An 8,855-nucleotide genomic window follows, 5' to 3' on the forward strand; every position below is an offset into this window, starting at 1 on the left:
GGGAACAGAAGAGCAAAGTATCCTCATAATTAAACTGCATTATTTATGGCCCACTGTATAAGAAAGCAAAACCACTAGCCCTACAAACCACTGCAGGATAAAGCAGCCTTGCTCTGAGCGCGGGCACAGGGGACCACGGACCCAGTGTCATTGCAGCTGCCTGCTGGAGGGAATAAAGAGCACAGACAGTCTGGACTCCCATGGTCCTTGTGGCTGCTGCTCAGTCGTCTCATCGGGTGCCCCTGACTCCCACCAGCCCCCCACAACCACTAGACCCCATTCCCCAGAATTGCGGGGTAGAACCGAGGAGTCCTGACTCCCATACCCCCTGCTGTCACCCACTAGATCCCATTCCCATTCCGGAGGTGGATAGAACCCAGGAGTCCAGATTCCCAGGCCCTATGCTCTAATCCTGAGACCCTACTGCCCTCCAAGAGCCACGAGATCTGCTTTGCAGCATATTGTGCATATACCTGCAGCTCCATCTTCGAGAAAGCCCTCCTGTATGTACTGTAGGTTTGTGTGGGGAAATAGATTGTGTGTGTCCACAGTACCCCTCTTGCATATTGACCTTTCTCCTGGCTCATCTGGTACAGCTATTGTCTTTGAACTCCACTGTGGTCTGGGCTTTGAGCCTCACTCACACTAACATCGGTGAGGGAAGCTGCAGGATTAGACTCTGTTACGCTTGAATTTGTTCAATTCAGCCATCTGAACCACCAGGGATGCTGCTAAGAGAGAACATCCCCAACGCAGAGCCACTGTAAATTATTTCAAATGAGAGCATCACTTGAAGAAAATTTCTTTCTTGGCAAAAGAAAATCACCACATCTGTTCTGTTGAGCAATTTGATGTTGACACTGAGCCTAGAAAATCAGCAGGGAAGCAAACACCAGAGAATGCTACAGACCAGCATTTAAGTGGCACAATAGCAAAGCATTTAAGCAAGCTTTGATCCCAATGGTCTGATCCAGTGCCCACTGATATCAGGGGGAAGACTCCCATCAGCTCAGGCCCGTGCTCAAGTGCCCCAAGCGCTGCAGGCCCAGCCATTCCTTATGAATTTAGATCCCTTTCCGTGTCGTGATCCCCCTCCCCCAGTATGTGCCATCAGCAGGGATTGAACTTAGAACCTTCAGCACCACACTTTAAGCACAGATGCTAAAGGCACCCTATGTTAATTCGCAGTAGTAGGCTGTCATCTTCTTCTACAGTTCAGTTACTATAGGGGGACACAACACACTTCGGAAGCTTGTTATCTTGAGCTAGCATATAGTTTGTGAATGGATCCCATCTCCCCTTGAACATTTCTCCCCTCTTCAGCTGGCTCTCCTTCCAAGTGAACAGCATTCTGGTAGTTACATGCATTTTCCCTGCAACCCATGAACTCCTGGCCCATGGAAAGGAAGACGATGGGAGTGAGGCAGCTGTTAAAATGGAGCAGGCCATCAGCAAAGAGGATGCCCATATCCAGGGATTTTTTCATCACTGAATGTAGTGCATCACCTGAGACCTGCAGGAAGTAGAAGACGTGATATGGCATCCAGCAGAGGTAAAAGATCAGGATTAAGACAAGGTGGATGTTGAGGGGCTTCCTGGACTGAGTGAGATGGCTTCTCCTCAGCTTGGCAGCTAGAAGAATGTAGCAGGTCATGATCAAGGCTAATGGGACCAGGAACCCAACCAGGAAGTGGATAGCAACACTGGCCATCATCCTTCTTTTTCTCAGACAGAGGTTCTCTTGGACACTGTTCAGATTGCCAGAGGTGACGTTCCACTCTGAAGATGAGCTCATGAAATCCCAGAGATCAGGGTACTGCAAGCTCAATGCAAGGGATAGGATCCAGATGACCAGAATAACCAAAGAAGCCAGACGGGGTGAACTGTGGTTCTGGGACCACACAGGGCAGGCCATGGAGATACAGTGCTTGGCATTGATGACAGTGAAGAGGAAAACCCTAGTGAACATGTTGAGTGAGGTGACAGTAATGGTCAATTTATACATCATGCTGCCCAAGGGCCAACGAAAGCCCAAGGCTATGCAGATAACTCTGAAGGATAGGAAGCAGGTGAAGATGAAGTCAGCAATGGCCATGTTAAGGAACTACATTGGAGTGACTGTCTTCTTCACCTGGAAGCCAGTGATGACGATGATCCAGCCATTTCCCACCATGCCCAAGAGGAAGGCCAGGCTATAGGCCACCATGAAGATTATGTTAGTCATGTCCATGAGAACTGGATTATGAATAAGCGCTGCTTCATAGGTTGCCATCCAAGTGTAGGTTCAGGCAGTGCAGATCTTCTACTGACCAAACAAAGAACAAATATCATGTCTCTGAAAGCTTATCTTGATGAGGATAAAAGATCAGGCGTGCTGGAACAATTTGTATAGTGGGGCTGCTGACAGCCATTGAACCAAACTGTAACCCTGTGTATGATGGAAAGCACTTCAAGCCAGAGGGTGCAGCAGCCCCTCCAGCACTCCTAGTTCCAGCACCTGTGTAAAAGGTTGGGGTTTTAGATAGCAAGTTGTAAATAACACACACAAACTCTAGCTTAGCACTGTTACTAACTCTAGAAAGTGCTAAGGTGGCCAAATAAAGTGCAAATTGCCGGTCTACTCTGGAGCTTGTGAACACATTTGTTAGAATGCGCTAGCTAATCGGACTTCTTGGAAATTTTTCGTCAAAATGATTTTTCAGTGACAAATGGTGTTTCAGTTGAAATCAAAATATCTAGAAAAACATCCTCATTTTGATAAAATTTCCTTTTTGGAAAACAAAAGAAAGCGAACCATTTCAAAATGTTCAGAACGGAATATTTTCATTTTTTATTTAAAAATGAAATTAATTATTTTTCATATAAAAATGTTAATGTTTTAAAAGGTCAAAGTTGAAACAAAACATTTCAAATGACCTAAAGCACACACAAAAAAATTCAGAATTTTCTTTCATGGGAAATATTGAATGTTTTTATTTGTGTTTCGGTTCAGACAAGAATTCTTTTTCATAATCACAGTATTTCCTGAGAAATGAAATATTTGGTTCCTGCCCAGCTCAACTAGCTAATGTGTTCTAAAATAATTCCACAATATATCTTAATCCATACCGTCCTAATGAAGGCAAGTGAGTGTCTACAGGATTTCTAAATGTCTCACAAGCTACTGAGGAAATATATAAAGTCCCCTCTGCATCCCAGGACCAAGGCAGAGCTCCGAGAGATTCAAATTTTCATAGCAATTGGCGCTAACATTTTAAACCCACGTTTGCTAAAATAAACCCCAATTCTGTGGATTTGATCAGGGCTTCTCAATCTTTTTCATGGAATGGGCCATGGTTTAAGAGAGACTGTCTCATAGACACCTCTCTGACCATCGGCCATTTCCAGGTGAAAACTCCTCCCCTCCCGTCTCCACTTTCATTCCTATTCATTTGACTCCTGACTTCTCATTCCCCATCACCCAGCCACCACCGTCCCCACCCTCCAAGCCTCTGTCTACCCTCCTGTTTCTCCTTGCCCGGCCCCACCAGCTCCCACCTCCCTTCACATTCCCCCTCACCGGACCTTGTCTCCCCTCCCGTTCCCACTTCCCTGACCCCACCGGCCCTCTGGTTGCCACTTGACTGCCTCCCATCTCCCCATCTGGTCTCTAATACCCAACCCTGTCTCCCTTCCCATCCCTGTCTGCCCTCCTATTCCCCAGTGCCTTGCCCTCCCCACTCTCCCATTCATGGCTTCATAATGTCACTGTGGCAACTACAGAAACGGCTTCCTGAAAAAATACTTTTCAGAAAACATTCCATGTGTTTCTGGCTCCTATTACCATGATTTAGCTGCTAGAAATAGGACGGGTCAGCAACATGTAACCAGCCAGCTCCTTATAGACCACCCACAAGGATTCCATAGAGCCCCAGTGAACGGGACCTATTCCCAGTACTGATCCAGCCTCTGATGTACTGAGGCAGGGTTGAGGGGTATGGTACTTTCTTACCTGCGTGTTGGTGAGATGTGGATTCTAAGAGTTAATCTCTGTCCAGGGTCAGGTCCCTGACACAGTCCCTGAAGTCTACACAGACTGACTCTGCACGGGGCAGGAAGCTCTTCTTTTGTGGGTTTCTTAAAGGGAAGGAAGGGGCGTTCGCGACTGAAAGGTGCAGAAGGGTTTGGTTTTGATGGTCTCTACTGAGTGTTACAGACAGGCAGATGTCCTGCGATTGTGGACTTCTAAAGGTTCCTTAAAACTCCCATTTCCTCTGTGGTGTGGAATGCTGAGCCCTAGTGCCCTGCTCTAACCACTAAACACCGTATCCCTCCCAGGGTCAGGGAGAGAACCCAGGAGTCCTGTCTCCCAGGCCCCCCTGCTCTAACCCACTAGACCTCACTTCCCTCCCAGCAGGGGAATGCGCAGAAATTTCACTTTGATGGCTTTTTTGAGGGGGCACGTTCTGTGACCCCCCCCTACACAGCTGCCCAGGCCCCGGGAATAGCTCACTCTTCCCTCCCCCACTGCAGCCCCAGGGCTGGACAAGTTCTGTGCCCCTGACGATTATTGGGGAGGGGGAGTGCCCCTGCTTGCCCCTCCGTGTGCACCTCCTACCTCCCACAGTTGGAAGTAGAACCCAGGAGTTACTGCTTTAACCTACTAGATTCTACACCCTGCGCAGCACTGAGAATAGGACCCAGGCGTCCTGACTCCCAGCCCTGCATTTCTCACCAGACTGAAGACTGTATATCTTTTTAAAAGATAATTTCTGATTGGTCTATAACTTATGGGCTTGATGCAGAAATGATGGGTGAGACTGGCCTGTTCTGCCCGAGGCCAGACTAGATGATCCTAATGGTCCTTTCTGTCCTTCAAAGCTATGAATCTATTAACCACTAGGCCCCACCTTCCCACCACCACTGGGAATAGAACGCAGGTGTCTTGCTTTACAGTCTCACTGCTGTAAGTCACTAGATTACATTCATTAGTCCAAGAAACTCTTGCGGCTTGATACAGAAGATACAGAACTGGATTTGGATAGGCAAGACTAGTTCTAATTAGACTGCTTTGAGAGTAGCAGCCGTGTTAGTCTGTATCCGCCAAAAGAAAAGGAGTACTTGTGGCACCTTAGAAGCTGTTGCCGGCACCCAGGGCCAGAGGCGAGCAACAGCAGGGGTTCGTTGCCCGGTGTGCATCACCCAAGAATCACAACGGGGTGGAGAAACAGAAAAGTTTATTTGCAGCTGCAAAGAAGGTACAGGGAGAATAGAAGCTCAAATCCTGCACACAGAGCAGGAAGTTACACAGGCTTTTACACATCCTTTCTTCAGCATACTTATCCAATAGCAAGCTGCCCTAAGTATCCATATAGCCAGCCAATTCAGTTACCAGCTAGTTCCCTTGTTCTCTGTACCATCTGTTAAACCATACATAAAGCTGCTTTATTCACCATTGTTCTTCCATATCTGCCCTGTTTGGCCTTGTTTAGTTTCAGGCAGTCTGACTCTGCAACATATTGTTGCAGATCCTCAGCATAACTTCTGTGAGTGCCTCCAGGCGGGGGGGCAAGGACACTTGGGCCTAGTACGCAGAGCTGCTGCGAGTGCCTCCAGGCCGGGGGCTGGTGGGGGCAAGGACACTAGGGCTTAGTGCGAGGGGGCTTCATCGACATTCGTGGTCTTCCATCCCCTCGAGTTACCTAGTGGCCATGCCCAGTGTCCCCAACAGGTCTAACAAATTTATTTGAGCATAAGCTTTCGTGAACTATAGCTCCTTTCATCGGATGCATTCAGTGGAAAATACAGTGGGGAGATTTATATACACAGAGAACATGAAACAATGGGTGTTACCATACACACTGTAACGAGAGTGATCAGGTAAGCTGAGCTATTATGAGCTACTTTTACATAGAGACTGTCCAGTTTGGCCAATGTACAAGGCAGAGGGGCATTGCTGGCACATGATGGCATAGATCACATTGGTAGACACGCAGGTGAACGAGCCTCTGATAGTGTGGCTGATGTGATTAGGCCCAATGATGGTGTCCCCTGAATAGATATGTGGACACAGTTGGCAACGGGCTTTGTTGCAAGGGTAGGTTCCTGGGTTAGTGGTTCTGTTGTGTGGTGTGCGGTTGCTGGTGAGTATGTGCTTCAGGTTGGGGGGCTGTCTGTAAGCGAGGACTGGCCTGTCTCCCAAGGTCTGTGAGAGTGATGGGTCGTCCTTCAGGATAGGTTGTAGATCCTTGATGATGCGTTGGAGAGGTTTTAGTTGGGGGCTGAAGGTGATGGCTAGTGGTATTCTGTTATTTTCTTTGTTGGGCCTGTCCTGTAGTAGGTGACTTCTGGGTACTCTTCTGGCTCTGTCAATCTGTTTCTTCACTTCAGCAGGTGGGTATTGTAGTTGTAAGAATGCTTGATAGAGATCTTGTAGGTGTTTGTCTCTGTCTGAGGGGTTGGAGCAAATGCGGTTGTATCATAGAGCTTGGCTGTAGTCAATGGATCGTGTGGTGTGGTCTGGATGAAAGTTGGAGGCATGTAGGTAAGTATAGCGGTCAGTAGGTTTCCGGTATAGGGTGGTGTTTATGTGACCATCAATTATTAGCACCATAGTGTCCAAGAAGTGGATCTCTTGTGTGGACTGGTCCAGGCTGAGGTTGATGGTGGGATGGAAATTGTTGAAGTCATGGTAGAATTCCTCAAGGGCTTCTTTTCCATGGGTCCAGATGATGAAGATGTCATCAATGTAGCACAAGTAGAGTAGGGGCATTAGGGGACGAGAGCTGAGGCAGCGTTGTTCTAAGTCAGCCATAAAAATGTTGGCATACTGTGAGGCCATGCGGGTACCCATAGCAGTGCCGCTGATTTGAACCCTAATTAGACTGTTGCACAAATCATTACAAATCATACACAGGATCCATAGGTCAGCAGAGAAACATTCCCTATGAAGATCTCTTGCTTAAAGGGAGATCTATTGAGAAAGAGTGCTGTGATGAAAAGGGGCCACTCCTGGGTAAAGCTGGCCTTCAGTGGATGAAGGAATGGGAAAGAACATCCTGTACCAGTGAGAGGAATTCTGAGATAGACTGGAAAGGGAAAACTCTGCAGCAGCAGCTGGCTCAGTAGCAGATATATAGGCCAAGGCCTGTTCCACCCAATTCAGGACATTTTAACCCCTGAGAAGCCTAAGGGAACTGGTAAGCCAATAGTATGAAGATAGACAAAAGGATGGATGTGTGTCAACTGTGGACAGCAAGACCATTTAGTACAAGATTGTGAGAACTCACCTCACCCCAATTTAGCGCAACAACGGCAAAGCTGCCTGCTGGAGGATTTGCGTGACAGGGACAGCCAGCAAAGCAGTCATGTAGATGCACAGAGTACAATCTGGATCTCATGAGGACAATCCTGGAGAAGACTCAACATACTAAAAGAGTTTCAGACAGCAAGACCATAGCCTGGAAGGACAAATGTGCAAGACTCTGTTCCTGTTGATTGGAAAGTTTTGCAGTGACAAGATAGGCATATAGGACACTTGATTCGCTTTCTGGAGTCTGGCCCTAGGCCCAGTCAGGGTGAGGAGGAGAAGGAGACATATAAGATCTGTCTATACTTACGAGACTGGCCAAAGCTTTTTGTGTCCAATGGGGTTTTGTACAGAAAGATTCAGAAAAGAGTAGATTTGGGATAGCTAGTGATTCCCTACGCTCATTGAGACAGCATTAGAAGGAATCCCTGGGAAGATATGCACCACATGGGAATAGAAAGAACACTAGAGTTGCTAGAGGTCAGTTTTATTTGCCTTAAATGACCTGAGCCGTAGAAAGGAAATGTCTGCAATCAGAACTCAATCCTCAGTCAGTGGAATTTGACCCAAAGAAGAGGAGTCAACTTCATGAAGATCAACTGGAAGGGACACAAACCAGGGAAATTTCCCACCACAACATCTGTAGAGAGTACTGCAGAGGTATCTATTGGATCTCACAGAACATGGCAAGTTAGAAGCCAATTAGTCCAATTTGGGGACCATCTCCCTCACTCTGTTATTAATCCAAGGGCTGGAATATAAGGAGCCCTAGACTTTGGTTTGCTGACAAGGCAAGTGTTTGGGAAAGAATCAAGTTGCTGCTGTTCTTTTCAAGTGGTGAAGGTGACACCTGCTACATGTTATGAAGACTGAGACCTCATCTCAGAAAGAAGATCAGAGAGCACTGTGTTTGCTATGTGTGTGCTAACGTGTAAAGGCAATGTTGAAAGCTTGTATTTAAATATATGCAACAGCACCAAAGTGGGAAGGCTGTATAAGGGCTAGATTTAATACCAAATAGCTTGTGTTTAAAAATTATTCAGAAGAATTCCAGATACTATTTGCAGGGTGTTTGCATGTGTTCAGTGTTAGTTTATAAGACATTGCACTGGACTCACTCTCTCTCTCTCTCTCTCTCTCTAGCTGCCTGGGAACTGTTAACACCTGTGTTCAAGGTTTTACATACAACAGCCCTGAGGTTTAACTCTGTGCAGAAGCTTGTGCTTCAACAAAGGGCTCAGCTGAGGAAGTGCAAGAAAGAGGGGTGTGTAACCAAGTTACACATCCTAGTGGCGCAGCAACCCTTATCCTGTTATGTGTTGTCTTCAGATACCACCTCCCCTCTCCTTTCTGCTGTGTGATGTCACCCCAGAGCCCCTGTTGTTTCCCAGGCGATTGTAGTAAAAAAGTCCCTGGAGGTTCTGCTATGCCATGTGAGTAATGGCTTCCTCAGCCCCAGGCCAATTCAGTTACTCACCTCAGAGCCAAGGTACTGAATGGAAAATACAGGGGATGGTGGGAGGGACCCATTTGTTTCTGGAGCTGACTAAGCAGAGGGCATGGTAGA

General features: G+C 47.1%; 1 pseudogene; it reads right to left on the bottom strand.

Annotated features, from left to right (window-relative positions):
• Positions 1 to 1,255: 1,255 nt before the first annotated feature.
• Positions 1,256 to 2,272, bottom strand: LOC141977541 (chemerin-like receptor 1; annotated as a pseudogene).
• Positions 2,273 to 8,855: the final 6,583 nt, after the last annotated feature.

Source organism: Natator depressus, chromosome 24, assembly GCF_965152275.1.
Source record: "Natator depressus isolate rNatDep1 chromosome 24, rNatDep2.hap1, whole genome shotgun sequence".
Taxonomy (NCBI): domain Eukaryota; kingdom Metazoa; phylum Chordata; order Testudines; family Cheloniidae; genus Natator; species Natator depressus.